This window comes from Microtus pennsylvanicus, chromosome X, assembly GCF_037038515.1.
Source record: "Microtus pennsylvanicus isolate mMicPen1 chromosome X, mMicPen1.hap1, whole genome shotgun sequence".
Classification (NCBI taxonomy): domain Eukaryota; kingdom Metazoa; phylum Chordata; class Mammalia; order Rodentia; family Cricetidae; genus Microtus; species Microtus pennsylvanicus.
In genome coordinates this window covers 48,782,687-48,798,637 of record NC_134601.1, presented here as the reverse complement: position 1 = coordinate 48,798,637, position 15,951 = coordinate 48,782,687, and the positions used below count along the sequence as shown (strand labels likewise).

Sequence of the window (15,951 nt, the reverse complement as noted above, 5' to 3'; positions counted from 1 at the left end):
TAATTATTTTGTGCTTTGTGTTTCTGCTTTCTCTTGTGCATATACTCTGATAATGAAAGATAGATAATCTATTATAGAACATCTAAAAGCATAGAAAAGAAAAATAAAAAATACCATCCCTATCCACCTCTTCCAAACACAGTTCTTTTTGTTTTTAATAATTTTGCACAATGATTTTCAATCTTTTTTTTGCATGTATATTGAGTACATATAGTTTCTTATCTAACTTTGTTAATTGCCAGTAAAATATATAAGTTTTCCATTTATATAAAATATTTGTAAACATAATCTTTAGTAATAATAAAATATTTTATTTTCTTAATATATCATAAATAATTTAGCAATCCCCTTGTTGAAGATTTGTTCTACCTTCTAAAAAATTTGGTGAAAAAAACCTTTGCAAATAAATTTTCTTTTATATTTCATGTGATTTCCTTAGGACAAATTCTCAAAAGTAGAGTTACTCTGACAAATGAAAAATGAAATATTATTTTGCAGTACTAGTGGTAGAACACAGGGTCGGTCTTACATAAGGTAGAGAAATGCTCCACCACTAATCTACAAGAATAGCCACTAGGTACAAAATTCTTAATGGTTTTGATGAAAACTGTAAAATCTCTACCAATTAAAATTCTATCAGATTTTTATTATCTCTTTGCTTATTAAACTGATATTTAGTAAGCACTTACTACTTGTTGGACACGTTTCTAGATTATATGGATGTAGTGCTGAACAAAAGGCAAGTAGCTAATGGCCTCATTGAGCCTATATGCTAAAGAAGGTGATAATGTATACAGAAAAACACAGTATGATGCCGAGTAATTCTAGCTAACATGGAAGAAAATAGAAATGGAAAAGGGGAGAGGATAATGAAGGAGTGCAGTAGAAATCAATGCAAAAGATAGACTAGGTAGCTATGATGGAATAATAATTCTTTAAACATGTGAATAAAATGAGAAGTTACACCTATAGGAATCTGGAAAAATTATTTCAAACAAACATAACAAAATCTATGCACAAAGGTCCTGGATGACAAAAATCATAGTATGTTTTAGCAGCAAAGCAAAAGTCAAAGTACATACAAAGATTTACCAAGGTTGGATAGGAAATACAGTATGTAGTCCGATACCCAAATCAGGTAGAGTCTTGTATGCCTTAATTTTTCCTTCAACCTTTAAATTATATTTTATATGTGACAAGTTTTATTGCTCTGACTAACAGGCCTGAATGAGACAAAGCATGGATGTTAATGAAATTTTAAAATCATACTGGCTTCTGTGTAGAAAACCATAGAGGGGGCAATAATAAATATAATAATCTTTGTGAATATTATTACCTAGTCTCAATTAAAAACAATGATAGTTTAGTCTAGGATGTTAATGATTAGTGGGGTGAAAAATAACTCAGGTTAAATGATAGCGTTTGCAGGTGGAATCAACTGAGTTAACCATTTGTCAATTGGCTTGATTATAGCTTTTACCTGCCAGTATAACTCTAAGAATTAGGACTTTCACAATTACTCTATCTTATCAAAAATTCCTCATATATATTTTTTGTATTGTTCCTAGCACTGATGGTCATAATCTACAGAAGATAGTTAGAAATTATTCACTTTGCATAACTAAAATTTCATACCTACTTAATAGAATTTCTTTTGATTATTGAAATTGAAGTTTTTTAAACAACACTTATTTGCATTCGTATGTTCCCCTATGAATTATACTTTTGATGCCTATTTCCTAGTGGCGTTACAAGATCCTTTGTCTTTAGCTTTTATTTTATTATGTGTTTTTTTCCCCTAACTCAACTCTTATCATAACTACTTACGGAATATTTCCTCTTACATCTCTAACGTCCTAAATGCAGTGTTTTTCCAAATGTCATATTTTCCTTTGTATTTTCTTTACAGTCTGTAAGAGATCCTAACTATCCATTCTTGTAAGTTTAGTGACTGCATCGATTGACTGATGGCTCCCAAATATACACCTTCAGAACTGATAATCAATTATTCAGTTTGTATCATTGAAAAATCTAACTCCATCTGGATGTCTTTATGCTATTGCACATTAAATAATTCCAAACCTGACCTCATTATTCATTCAAACAATTTTTTTCTTTTGTGAACCTTATAATGAGTCTCAGGGTAGGTTTCATATATTTAAATATAACAAATTTCCTGAGTTTAAAGAAACATCAGAAACATTGCCATTTTCTGGAATAACATTCTATGCAGGAAAATTCTTCCATTCAGTACTTAAGTACTAAATACTCTCTGTATATCAGTTACATGCAGGCACACAAAATGAAATATTATGTTCGATCCCTGATCTCCAGATCTGCATATGAAACACTTTAGTTCTTGATAGGTATTCTCTGTGCCTAATTTAATTTGTACCCTCTTCACTGTCCTTATGCCATGTAGAATGTGAGTCCTATTCTCTAACTAAAATATTCAGGGGTACCCATTAAGAATTAATTTAAGGATACTGGGAAGATGGCTTAGCAATTATTAACATACGTTGCTCCTCTAGAGGGCCCAATTATAGTTTCCAGCATCTTTATTAGGCACCTCACAACCACTCATACCTCAGTTCCAGGTATCTGACACCCTTTAGGGCCCGGAATGGGCACCCACACACTTATTTCACACTAATAAATTTAGAAAATCTACAACAGGATTAATATAAGCAATACATCTTTGATAAAGGTTTATCATGTTTGAGCTTCCAGAAATTTCTAATTATTTCTCTTGGAGAATCCCTTACAAAATCATATTATGCCTATATGTTTGTCTTCCATAGATAAGGCTTTTGAATGAATTTTATAGTGAGGTCAACAGAAGTATTTGTAAAAGATTTTCAAATATATGAAAAAAAAGATCAGACAAAAAGCTTTATTCATGAAAAGTGGGTTTTTTGATGTATGACAAAATCTACAAAAAATTGTAGCGTTTGTTGAAAGAAAAGCCACCACATGACATGTAAAGTGCATTTAGAGAAAATGCATGAAAGTGTACCTATTGTTCCTACATTCTGTGTAAATATTGATTATATTGTTATGCTTCTTCATCAACCAAATACTGCAGCCAAGTATTTTACTGAGTGTGTGAGATCAGTGTTTTTTCATTATATTTTATACATTTTTAAAACTATGTTGTATTTTACAAAATACATTGTGAATATTTCCCACTTTGTGATAAATTAACCATTAAAATATTGCCCTTGCACTGCATTCTAATTGTTTATATTTAAATTACATCACTTTCACAAGTTGTCAAGGCAATATCTCAAATAGGAGAAAATGACAAAAAAACAATAAAAAGCAACTTGTGTTAATACTTCATGAATCCCAAACCAAATTTAAATGTTGAGATTTTATTACACAAAACACGAGAAATAAAAATAATATCTATATTGAAGTAGCTCAAAGTAAACCTTCCATAAAAATACAAATCTAGGGCTGGTAAAATGGCTAAAGGGTAAAGGCATTTGTCATCATGCTCAATCTTAGTTCAATTTCCAGTAACCACATGGCGGAAGTAGAAAACTGACTATTGTACTTGGTCTTCTGACCTTCATGTATGGCATATATGTATGCACACATGTGTACATAATATAAACATAAATACATTTAAAAAGAAAAAAATTATGAGTCCAGAAAATTTGTGTGTCATCCAACTTTTATTCAACTGCATAGCTCTCATTTTTAAGTTCACTAGATCTCATTAGTAAAATTAAAATTATCTTCTCAAAATGAATTTCTTTACTTGACTTGCCTAGCAATTGTGCCGTTGTCCTATGTTGCTTACATCTTTACAGATGCAATGAGGCTCAGTCACAGAAGCATATTCTTTAAAACCGTACAATAAGCAAACAGAGGAGATACATTTCTGTACACAATGCTCTCAAAGTTGGTGTGAAAATGTACATATGTTTAATAAATACTCTCCACAGAAAACAATTTCATCCTTACACATCAGCACACACATTTTGGGGCTACTTAACTGAGCAGATCTCACATCAATATCTTTCAAACGTTTGCAATTAAGCAAAACAGCTTTAGAAAAGGAAATCATTAGCATTAAAAGTAGGGAACATAATGCACAGACTATAAATTGAAAATGTTGATCAGAAACATTTTGTTGTTAGGAACTAAGTTAGCTAGGAATAGAGGCAAAATTTCAGGTTTAGAATGCTTCCAGCAACTGTGTGGTTGTAGTATATTTATACACCTCTATATTTAAACACAGGTGGTAATTAGCAAGATTAAGACACCTTTAATAAGGCATCATCATGGGTGCAAAGGATGTGTAGCATAAGATGAGTTCATTATCAATAACTTTCCTGAATTAATCATCTCTTAGGACATTTAATTTTAAATGTACCTGAAAAAAATCTGGATTATTGAGATGGCCCATCTGTAGTATCATTTTTTTTTCTATTTTAGCTGAACAACTGAAGAGATTTCTTTAAATTTCTGCATGCAGCTGGGACTCAGGGATGGTGATATCTAATAAACCAATTGTCCACCTAATCTGGCACCTTCTCTTTGACAGGTGTCTAAACCAAATAGAGACATTTGATGAAATAGACACATTTAAGATCCACCAATTATGCAAAATCATGCAACTGGGAATCTTTCTCTTTGACCTTAGTCAGTAATAAGATTTTCCCTGAAGTATGCAAATGGAGAATCATTTACTTTTCTTTTGGCCAATATACAAATCTTCATTTCATATAGGCAGCTAAAAACACTAAACTAATTCCAAAAAAAATGAAAATGGACTTCCTTGAATATAACCATATTTGAATTCTACTGAGAGTGACTATATCTGCACCAGCACAGTAAATACTTATAATATATTTCACCTAAATAGGAAAACAATTGAATAGTAAGTATATCATATTTTGAAAATAGATATGAAAGCTATAACTCCTTTAAACCTGAGCATACAACAAAGAACGACTGATCAGATATTATGAGCATTCAGCTAATACACTGATTATTTCATTATCCCCCCAAATGTCAAGTATTTACATAAAGTTTAGAGGAAACCAACAGGATCTAATAGATTCAGGTGTTAGGTACTCTGCAAGTTCATCAGTGACAAATGACCTAATTTTTGTTTTTGTAATTATACAGCTATAGCTCAAACAAGCAAACACCAACAAAACAACTAATAAAATACATACAATTCAAAATTCAGCAATAGTAAACTGATATTCCAAATATTGTCTGTGAGATAGAAATGCAAATAATTGCTTTTCTAAAACATTAAATAAATGTCCTAATCTATCATTCATAATTCTGTCTAGGATATTTGCATTTTAAATAGCTGCATTTAAAACATAAAAGACCTTTTGACCCTTATAAGACAACAAACATTTCTTTTTCATTACAACAATCCTCACTGAAAAAACTGCTTTTTCTTAGCCATAATATAAAAAAATTTTGTTTGAAACAATATTTCATAAGAAAATCCATTCGATTTTCAGAACCTACAGCAGGTATTGCAAAAGACAGCATAGGCTTCAGTTTAGCTCATATTAGAGACTATGATTCCAAAATTCAATTTCATAAGTTGTAATCAGCCACAAAATTGTTACAACAAAATATGAGAAACATTAAAAGGCAATTTCCTCATTGTCGACTACTTATCAAGTGACAGTTAATTAAAATTAAAACATTCAGTATGCTTTATAGTGATGGGCAAAATGACTCCTTTCTGAATTTCAAATAAACGCATTCAAATACATTTGTTCTCTAATAAAAAGAAAAATAGATTATAGATATTTTAACAGAATTGTATTTCTATTTTAAAAGGAAAACTAACCAATTGTACCCAAAAATTCAAACACCACTTGTACTTAGTTTACTGTGATCACTAAATAGAGTTCTTCAAAGTCTACAGAATCATAATTAGAAAAAAACATATTTTTCAATGTAATAGCTATTACAAAACTATTTTACAGCCGTGAATGTTCTAATAGAACAAAAATGTTTTGTAGATTACATAAATACCAATAAGAATGTCAAATCAAACCTCTATTTCTTTTTCTATTTTTTAAAACTGCTTGAGTAGGTATAGAAGAGGTTTGCAAGTAAAATCTTAAGAAAAATGGCTGATATTTTGTCCTGCTTAATCACTTATTTCTGACAAGTTCAATTCTACAACCTTTACAGTTACTTTCAGGGACCAACAAGCTAACTTAAAATTAAAAAAGAAGTTCCTGCCCTAAATGTGTAACTCCCAGCTGTCTGTCCCATCTAGTTTCCTTGGCAGTAGAAAGACTATTGGGAAATGAAGGATAGGAAATCATGAGATGCTAACATATCAAACCTGTTATCTTTGAAACTGATAAATCTCTGGGGGCGAGAGGTAAAGAATTGCAGATTTAAAAAGTTTTGCATTTTCTGGCTTCTTGTAAAGGCCAGTTGGTTTACTTTTGATCTTGTAATAGTTTGGGAATGTCAGTGGTATCTCATAATTCGTGGAAGGCTCTAGGATGAAATTTGGTTTATTATGTGTCTCATAGAAATTCAAAAGTGTTGAAGATAATTTATACGTATTTTTTAGTTTTACTTATTTTCTTTTTCTGCAAAGGCATTTATAGTCATCAACATGTTAAATGATTCCAAAACATTCAGACACTGAGTAAAACATTGTTTCAATCAACCAGAGGTTAGTTTAAATTGTCCCAAACCCCTGGCTGTTGGAATGTTGCTTGCACACATTTGGGTCTTACATAGAAACCCAGATAAAATCATAAATATCCAGAAAACATATTAATTGTGTTGCAGACCTGAGAGAAACAAAAATAAGAAGGTTCCATAAAAATAGCTTTACAAAGAGGATCCATTAATCCGGAAAAAGATTCCAAACACATATTGATGTGTTGATTTTCTAATTAACTTCACTCTTACAGCTAGATTAGGGTAGCAGAGGAAAATCCAATATTTCAGAATCATTACATCACATTAAAAACATCATCCAGGAGGTAGTGGTTATTTGGCATATATGCACATTTTACCATATGCTATTGTTTACCAAAAGTAGGTGCTTGGGCAGGAAGTTCAATTCAGAATATTTTTTAAAGTTGTAAACTATCCAAGAATATACTTTCAGGTCTAGAAATAAGTATTGAAGTTACATAAGAATTTAATAGTTTTAAATTTTCTTGAATGTTAGTATTTTAAAAATATCAGTGATGGTCATCATCTGTAAATTTGTTTGCTATCACTAAGTAAAACTAGTTTATTCAAATTGTATGTGACAATATTCACAGATAAATTAACATAAATGTTTTGTAATAATTTTCAGTTTATACCACCATATTTCAATTTTTTTCATCCTATTTTCCATGAGTTTTAAATGTAAGCAATATCTTTGTCTTTTTTGAACCATACCACATCATGTGTATAAAACTACAATATCACTATACATAATATAAACTGCATAAGAGAAAACACTGTTACTAAAGAGACAGCTGTAGTTGAACCATCCATGTTTGCAATAATCAAAAACTGTGCCCAGCCTTTAATAGCATTCACCTGCTCTAACTGCATGGCACAGATTGGTATTTACTTTCTGCTGCTTTAACAGGAATCAACAGAAAAAAAGAAACAAAAGAAATATAAATAACACATTAAGGCATGTGAGTCATGCATTAATTTAATTTTACCAATAACGGCTAAGTATTATATTAGGTGAGAAGGATATTTTCTTAAGGTAGGAAAAAATTTCAACCTCCATTAAATAAAATAATCTAGTCTAGTAGAATCTGCAGGTAACTGAAATCAGTTATTGTTTATGTGAGCAATTGTGAAATTTGAATTCTTTTAATTTTTATAATAGCATTCACTTTCAAAGTTATGGATATATGCCGGTAATCAGAATTGTAAAATTCTTCATGATATAATAGATTTTATCATTTCATCTGCCTGTAGTTGTCCTAGTAATCCAATTCTGATTTCCTTCCGCATGATAAATGATGAGAAGCTTTGTAAAGTAGTCACAAATGATTGTTCAGGTTTAAAATTGACAGAAAATTAAGAAATACACACACATACACATAAAACACTTTAATAAAATTAGCCTTTGTGTTTTATGTCCAATGATGTTCACACAAGATTCCTTCCAAGGAAGAGTGTGTGTGTGTGTGTGTGTGTGTGTGCGCGCGCGCGAGCACACACGAACAAGCGAGTGCACGCGAGTAGGGAACAAATATCAACAGTGTGATAAAATATTTTAATTAAAAAAGAACTATCTTTGAGTCAGGTACTCAAAGTACCAGTCTTACCTTGACCTCAAGTCATACATAAGTAAATATATTCATAACTAACAGATTAACATATTTAGGAAACCTTAGGGAATTGATCAATCATAATGTACACTGAAGACTTGATAGCTTTACTTAAATCTGAAGCTGACAGACTTTCAGCAAAAGCGAACTTCATGAAAATATTACATAAATTCTAAACACCTATCTCCAAAGTAGAATATGAAAAAAATTCTTTTGTTAATTGTCACTAAAATTTCCCTCATGAATTCTGAAAGCATATCTCCAATGTAGAATGTAAAAAAAAATATTTTGTTATGTTAATTGCCACTAAAATTTCTCACTTACAAGGTTTTTAAGATTGTCACAGAAAATAAATTTCCAATAGGCTTTTATTTTCAAAAGCAAGATCAAATAATAATTTTCAGTTTCATCATTTAAGATAGTATCATACAGAATAAATGTGACTGCTATATAGTTCTCTTTCATCAAGAAACTATATAAAGGGCGGAAGAAAGACACAATGATCATAAAGGAAGCTGTGAGTATGTCAATGCTATTTACACATATGATAGCTGAACTCAAATACTGAGACTTTTAGAACATCCAAACTTTGAATTGGGTTGTTGAGGGAGCTGATAATTCCATACACTATGATTTTCCTTTTTAATACACCTATATGTTGAATATTTGGACACTCAGTTAACAATCATTACAGCACCATGATTCTGCAAAACAATGTTTTCTTTTATGCCTCTCTCTATAATTATCAAATGATACGCCTATCTATTCTTAATCCATAATTGAATCTTAGATGTAAAAGCAAATACGATATCATCTAATCCCAAGTGTTTATCCCTAATTTTTGTCATTGTTCTAGAGAGTGAATTTTGTTATTGTCATTATGAAACTGTGAAGTATTCCTTTATGTAGTTGTTTTGCAGAGACACCTGATTTTTAAAATTATGTTGGACAACCTGCAAAGTTTTAATTAACATCTAGATCATGGGCTCATTTTATAAATGACCAGAACCCCTTTGCAAATGCACATCATGACTTTATTTTATTTGTATCAAAAGTTTGCAACCTTATTGCAGCATACCTGAAACCTTTTAACTATCCTTTAAGAACTTTGCAATGGTGAATTCTTTTATAGAACATTGAAAAAGTCTTGAAAATTGGGATAAAAATGTCAAAACTTGGATTTTAATATTCCAATACATACTTTAGAGGTCGTAGGAAGCCTTCTGCACCCCACCCCAGGTATCTGGAAATGTGCAGTGCAGGGGTAGGCAAGCAAACAAGTGCAGAATAATTACTGAGGGGAACTTAAAGCTGTGGATAGTCTTTTCATTTAAAAGGAGCTTTCCCCTTTTAGATTGTACTGTTGCTTGTCACTGTTCCAGTACCCTCTGCTACAGGTCAGAAGATTTGAGAGGAGGAAGAGAGGTAGTGGTTTTCTTTCAGCCAAAGATACAATAGAGCAGACATTTGCAATGTCTTCATGAAACAGACTAAAGTAGCAATTGATGCTTTCAGTGCAGAGTACTTGGCTTGCTAATTATAATCATAGAACAACAATCTCAAATTCAAGGAAACTGCCTGCAATCCTTACCGCAAATACGATCAATTAAATGTTTATCTAATGATACCTATTAAAGTTCACTGGGGCATTTCATTTCCTTTTGGTCTCTACATTCAAATGACATCTAATTTCTCTTCTGTGACACAGAGAACTTCTCTTCATGTTTCTTTGGACCACTATAAATACACAACTGGGTTATTGTGCTCAGAAAAGCCTGTGAACTTTGAGGCATATTCTGAACAATTGCTTTGTACCGAAGGGGTAGAGTTTTTCTACCATATTAGCATATCTCCAGTAGCAGTGATGCAGATCTGCTAAACCCAAAGCTGCCTATGGCAAGTACTAGCTACAAGCCAGCTCAGGCCCCCGCCCCTACTCTCCCAGTGGTGAAACGGACGTGGAGAGGACATCCACTAGTGGAGTGAGATCGGCTGTCTCTGCAATTGTAAACATCAGCTGCACCCAGTTTGCAGAAATGTTTAAATAGGTTACTGACTGCGAGCTCATCCACTCACCAAGTAGCATTAGGGCTGCCTTCCGCACCTCTAGGCAAAGCATCTTAAAACTGAATTGGCAACACGCCTGTTCCTGGAATGGGAGAAGCTGAGGTTACATTTCCCCAGGCATGCCTAGCGGGTGCTTGGCTCTCGGCAGATGTACTAGCTGTGGCTGGATTCCAGACACCACGTTTTCAGTAAGAAACGCAAAAACACACAATCCCGCACAGATGAGCGCATAGTTAAAGCCAACACCGACGGCTATTGAAGCACTCAATGCCCAGTAATGATTATTTCCTTTGACACAGATTGGGGTGTAAGAAGACACATTGGGTGGGGCCTCAATGAGGGTCCTGGCAATCCCCTAGAACTCGAACTCCCTGAGTGAGGTTGGAATACCAATTCAGAAGCAAACAGGTTTTATAGTGCATTCTTGCCCCTGGGTATCTTCTCCTACAGAGATTGTAGGAGGTGACCCAGAGTGGCAGAACCCTGGTGGATGCTCCAGGTGGAAGGAATGCAGGAGGTGATTGTCTCCTTTCTTTTTGGATAGACCCTTCCCACCTGCCACTCCAAGCATCTTGGTCCACTTGTTAGAGTGCCTTGGTCTGCGCGAAAGCGGAGGCTAGCAGCCCTCTTAACAGTACTGAAGGAGTTGATTGGCAAAAGTGCCACCTGGGAAACCCACCAAACCTTGGAAGGACAGTGTCCCTAGGGCCTCTTGGAAGCTTGAACTGACAACAAGGCCAACCTCCCGTCTCTCCTTAGTGGTCCAGATCCCTGGGGCAAAACTAGATCTGGTGAAAAGGTTGCATAGGCTCTGTTTCCTCCATCAGGAGCCCCAGAACCGGCGCAACCAGCTTTTCCTGACCAGAAGTCACCATCCGCAACCGCATCCTAGAAGGGAAGTTCGCCCGGAGTCCTTGGGGTGGAAGATAGGCAGGATAAAGAGGGAAGGAAGTAAGATCCAAAAGAAAAGGACCTACCGAGTCCAGGCGCAAGTTTCAGTGGTGTCCTCAGGTGCGGTCCCCCGCCTCCTCGCCAGGTGCTCAGCTCCGCTCGGTGCTGAAAGTGCCCTGGACTTCGGGCGTCTTTGCTGGTTCCTGCAGGAAATGACTGTAAATCCACATTACTGTTCGAGCTGCCGCTCGGGCCCCCGCATCGCTCTCCTCCAGCTGGCGGCGGCGGCGCTCTCAGCCCGCGGTCGCTTGGGGGCAAGAACCGAACCTGGCTACTATCTTTGCCAGCGGACGATCGCTGCCAGGAGGGTGTTCGCTCCCGGGTCGCTTTTTTTTTCTTTTGTTTTTGTTGTTATTCTTTTCTTCAAGCTAGTGTGTATACATATGTGTATGCGAAATGAAATTTGTGTGTGTGTGTGTGTGTGTGTGTGTGTGAGAGAGAGAGAGAGAGAGAGAGAGAGAGAGAGAGAGAGAGAGAGAGAGAGAGAGAAGAGGAGAAAAGGGAGATCAAAAGAGGTAAGCTAAGCCTCGGGGCACTGGGAGATAAACTCCAGGCTGAGCCGGAGCTCGCCGCGCTCCCGGGTGCCCGGCGTCTGCACCGCTGATGGCTGTGCTGATGTTGCCGTGGCCGCCGCCGCCGCGCTCTAAGGCTGGTCGCGCTTGTGCAAAAAATGTTTCTCCGCTACTCGAGACCAAAAAACCTGCCCTGTCTACTGAGCATGCCCGGTTTGACAGCTTCACAGCCTAGGCTTTTTTTTTTTTTCTTTTTTCTTTTCCCCAAGACTCCAGGTTTTAGCCGCAGCTGAGCCCCGGGAGGTGGGGGTTGAGCTGGGAGGAGCTGGAGGAGGAGGGCTGAAGGAGCAGGTAACAAGCAGAGGAAGGGAAGTGGAACTGAGAATGATCAGGAGTGTTTGAGGGTGGAGAGAGCAGGAAAAAGCTCGGTACCAGAGCAAAAGGCAATATGGACAAACAAAATTTTGATTTCAGACCACACTAGGACAATTTCTCTTCTCACATGACCAGCATTTATCATTATTTTCTCTCGAAGATGAGGTGGAATGGAGACTTCGAAGGAGTATTTGTTAATCTCAGAATCAACCCGGGACAGTAATTCCCATTCATGATATGTATAAGCAGACAAGCAGGCGCGCGCGCGAACACACACACACACACACACACACACACACACACACGAACATACGCGCTAAAACTCTCCATTGCAGCTTCATTGCGTAAAGCTTCAGGACCAGCTTAGAAATTTGAGAAGTCTCTCGCCAGTATAACTTTAGTGTGTATGGGATAAACCCCAAAGGGGGGGTTGTTTATGGGTTCCTCTTAATGTCCTATTCTTCTTGCTCTTCAGAAAAGCCAAGCAGGTGAATGTGGTACTAGGGTACCCAAAAGCTCTCACTGGTGTAGTGTAGAGAGCAACTCCAAAGTGTCATCCATTGACAGTATGACCCCAGTGCACCAAGGGACCACAAGACAGGTCAGACCTAACAATATCCTCAAAGAACAGGGTGTGTGTGTGTGTGTGTGTGTGTGTGTGTGTGTGTGTGTGTAGAAGGCTCTCTTAATCCTACTGTGCTTGGCCATTCTGGCCCCCGGGTTCCCCAAACAGCTTTATCCCTCACCTAGCTGGGCAGGAGGGCACTAACCCAAGCAAACCTACTCCCCTGCCCCAAGCCTGGGATCCTTCCCTTCCCACCCACTTCAGCTTCCTCGAAAAAGCGGAGAAGTGGAATCTGCACACCCAGAAACTCGCTTGGGGAGCTTTAGGAGACTCACTAGGCATGCTGGAGACTTTGGGGCGCCTCGCAAGGAGGCACTCTCCAACCGCTAACATCTGCATGGCTGGACCAGATGTGACTGAAGTGGGGAGGCTTTGGCGCCATCTCCAACAAGCCTTTACTGTTCCGGGAAGGGCGCCGGCGACGCCCATAACTGCCTTCTGCCAGGCTTCCAAGGGAAAGCAAGAGACCATGGGAGATACCAAATGCTTAGCTAGGGGAGCAGCATCAACTGGAAAAAGAACATGAGTCTTTGCAGACTCCCGAGCGCTAACCCTACAGCTCAACCCCAGAAACATCCAGGCACTGGGAGCGCATCAGGGCTTGCAAGCCCGGTTTGTGTTCCTGGGGTCTTTCTACCTCAAGCTAAAGAAATGATTATCGCCAGGAGTCACGGTGTCTTTGACCTAAAGACATTTACTGATGTTTTTCTTGAGTGCAAAAGAAGGTTGTGTGTAAATACGCTTGTGTGCACGCATACTTTTTAATTTTCCTCTGCAAGAACGACCAGCTATTGCTGCCTTGGGAGCCCACTAGGGGTTGCAGTAAGGCACGTTTGGAGCTGTGGCTGGCGCTAATTAACCGGAAGAGTTGATCTTGCAGCGCATCAAAGCTTCCAGCTGTTCTCCTCCCAGGGTGGCAACAGCTGCCAGCGGACAGCTTCCGGAATGTATGATCCCTGCACTCCAGAGCAAAGGGACAGCTTTCAGTTTCCAAATAAAAAAGAAAGAAAGAAAAAGAGAAAAGAAAAAAAAAGAGTTAGTATAGGGTGACGCCAGGGGGAGATGTTAGCACCAAATCGTTCCATCTTTCCTGCTTTTGATACAGGTTTTTGCAGAGGGAGAATCGGTGGCCCATCACACCAGAGAGGGTTGGTAGTATTGGGATATGAACATTTTGGGATGGGGAGAGTAATAATAAAAACACCTATTCCCATCGCTCTCTTTCCAAAGCTACCTTCAATTCAAAGCTACAAGCAATCATTTGGATCGTTGCTGCTCAAAATACAGGCGCCTCCAGTCCCGCCCTATTACCTTTCCAACAAAGAAAAACAAAGATGAAAAACAAGGGGCAACTGCTTTCTCTGTGGTCTCTCTGTTGGGATGTTTAAAACTGTAAATAAGAGTGAGTACAAACCTGTCTTGCCATCAGCAAATAAATAATACTTCTAAAAGCCACTACCTTACTTCAAGACAAACAAGTTGTTCATATAAAAACATAATTTTATAAAACTTACAAAAGTAAAGATTCTGCATTTCTAGCTACCCAAACCCTTAACTATGGAACGGAAAACAATTCAAATAAAACTTATAGGACACATCCTCAACCCTCACATTAGAACATTAGAGAGAGAGAGAGAGAGAGAGAGAGAGAGAGAGAGAGAGAGAGAGAGAGAGAATCTGTCTGTCTGTCTGTCTGTCTGTCTGACTGTCTCTGTGTGTGTTTCTCAAACGGGAAAGAGAACCATCTAGTCAGTGAATTTATCGACTGGAAATATTGCTGAATCTAAGGAAATTGTGTAATCGGTGATTAAGTTTTGAAAGAGTTCCCCATTAACAGAGAGGAAATTGTAACAAAACAGAAAATTGGAAACCCCTGCCAATCATGGGAATGGAATATTGGATTTAAAACTATGAATATCTCACTCTTTCTCTGGCTGTTAGTTTTTCAAAACACTGGAGGAGAGCCAGTGAATACCTAAAGATTTAATACGTGGAGATTCAAGTTCCTGGCCTTTTAGCTGCGTATTTAACCAATAAAGTATTTCATCTCTATTGCCTTTTCTTTTACATTTTCCTCTCATTTTTGTACTTTGTTCCTTCCTTTACTTGATGTGCACATCTTTTCCTGTGCTAACTTCAAAGCATTGTTTTCTATTCTAGCAGAGTACAAAGGACTATGCCACAATTCTCCCTTATCCTAAGAACTGATACATTGATTTTATAGTTCGATATCTTGATATTGTAGGTATATTTCACAAAGCATTTCTCCAATGTTAGAGATCCTCTACATACATTTATACCACTAGAAATCATAGAATATTCAGGTAGTTTTGCACATAAGACCATGCATTTACACTTCAAATGTGGAAATTATGACAAGGAAACACTAATTTGCTAGTTTCAGAATGGCCAATCTAAAGGGAAACATAAGCAACTACAATAAAGCACATAATTTCTATTTGCTTAGTTTATATTATTCAAATAATTTGATAAGAATTTAAAAAAATATATGGCTTCACAAAATACAGAACAAAGAAATACTATTAAAAGCTGCAAGGGGAAAAAACCAAGTAACATATAAAGGCAGACCTATTAGAATTATATTTAATTTCTCAATGGAGACCCTAAAAGCCAGAGGGTCTGGACAGATGTGGGGCAGATTCTAGGAGACCATAGATGGCAGTTCATAATAGAATACCTAGCAAAATAATAGAATTTAAAAAATGGGCTACAGATCTAAGCAGAAAATTCTCAATAAAGGGATCACCAATGGCTGACAAACATTTATAGAAATGCTCAACATCTTTAGCCATCAGGGAAATGCAAAACTACTTTGAGATTCCATCGCACACCTGTCAGAATAACTAAGATAAATAACACAAATAACAGTTCTTAGTGGTAAGAATGTGGATCAAAGGAAACACTCCTCCATTGCTGGTGGGAGTGAAAACTTGTTTAGCCTCAAAGGAAATCAGTATGGTGCTTACTTAAAAAGGTGGCACTCAATCTATCACAAGACCCAGTTATACTACTCTTGGGCATATACCCAAATGATAATACATTCTACCTTAAGTACAGTTGTTTAGCTATGGTCCTAGTGGCTTTATTCATAATATCC

The 15,951-nt window shown here is 36.7% G+C and overlaps 1 protein-coding gene across 1 annotated transcript in view; it reads right to left on the bottom strand.

Annotated features, from left to right (window-relative positions):
* Nucleotides 1-11,991, bottom strand: part of Tenm1 (teneurin transmembrane protein 1) — a 784,432-nt gene extending 772,441 nt beyond the window's left edge. Inside the window, exon 1 of the mRNA XM_075956580.1 lies at nucleotides 11,348-11,991. The gene's annotated coding sequence lies outside the window, so the exon portion shown is untranslated. The remainder of the gene's footprint in view (nucleotides 1-11,347) is intronic.
* Between the last annotated feature and the right edge of the window lie 3,960 nt (nucleotides 11,992-15,951).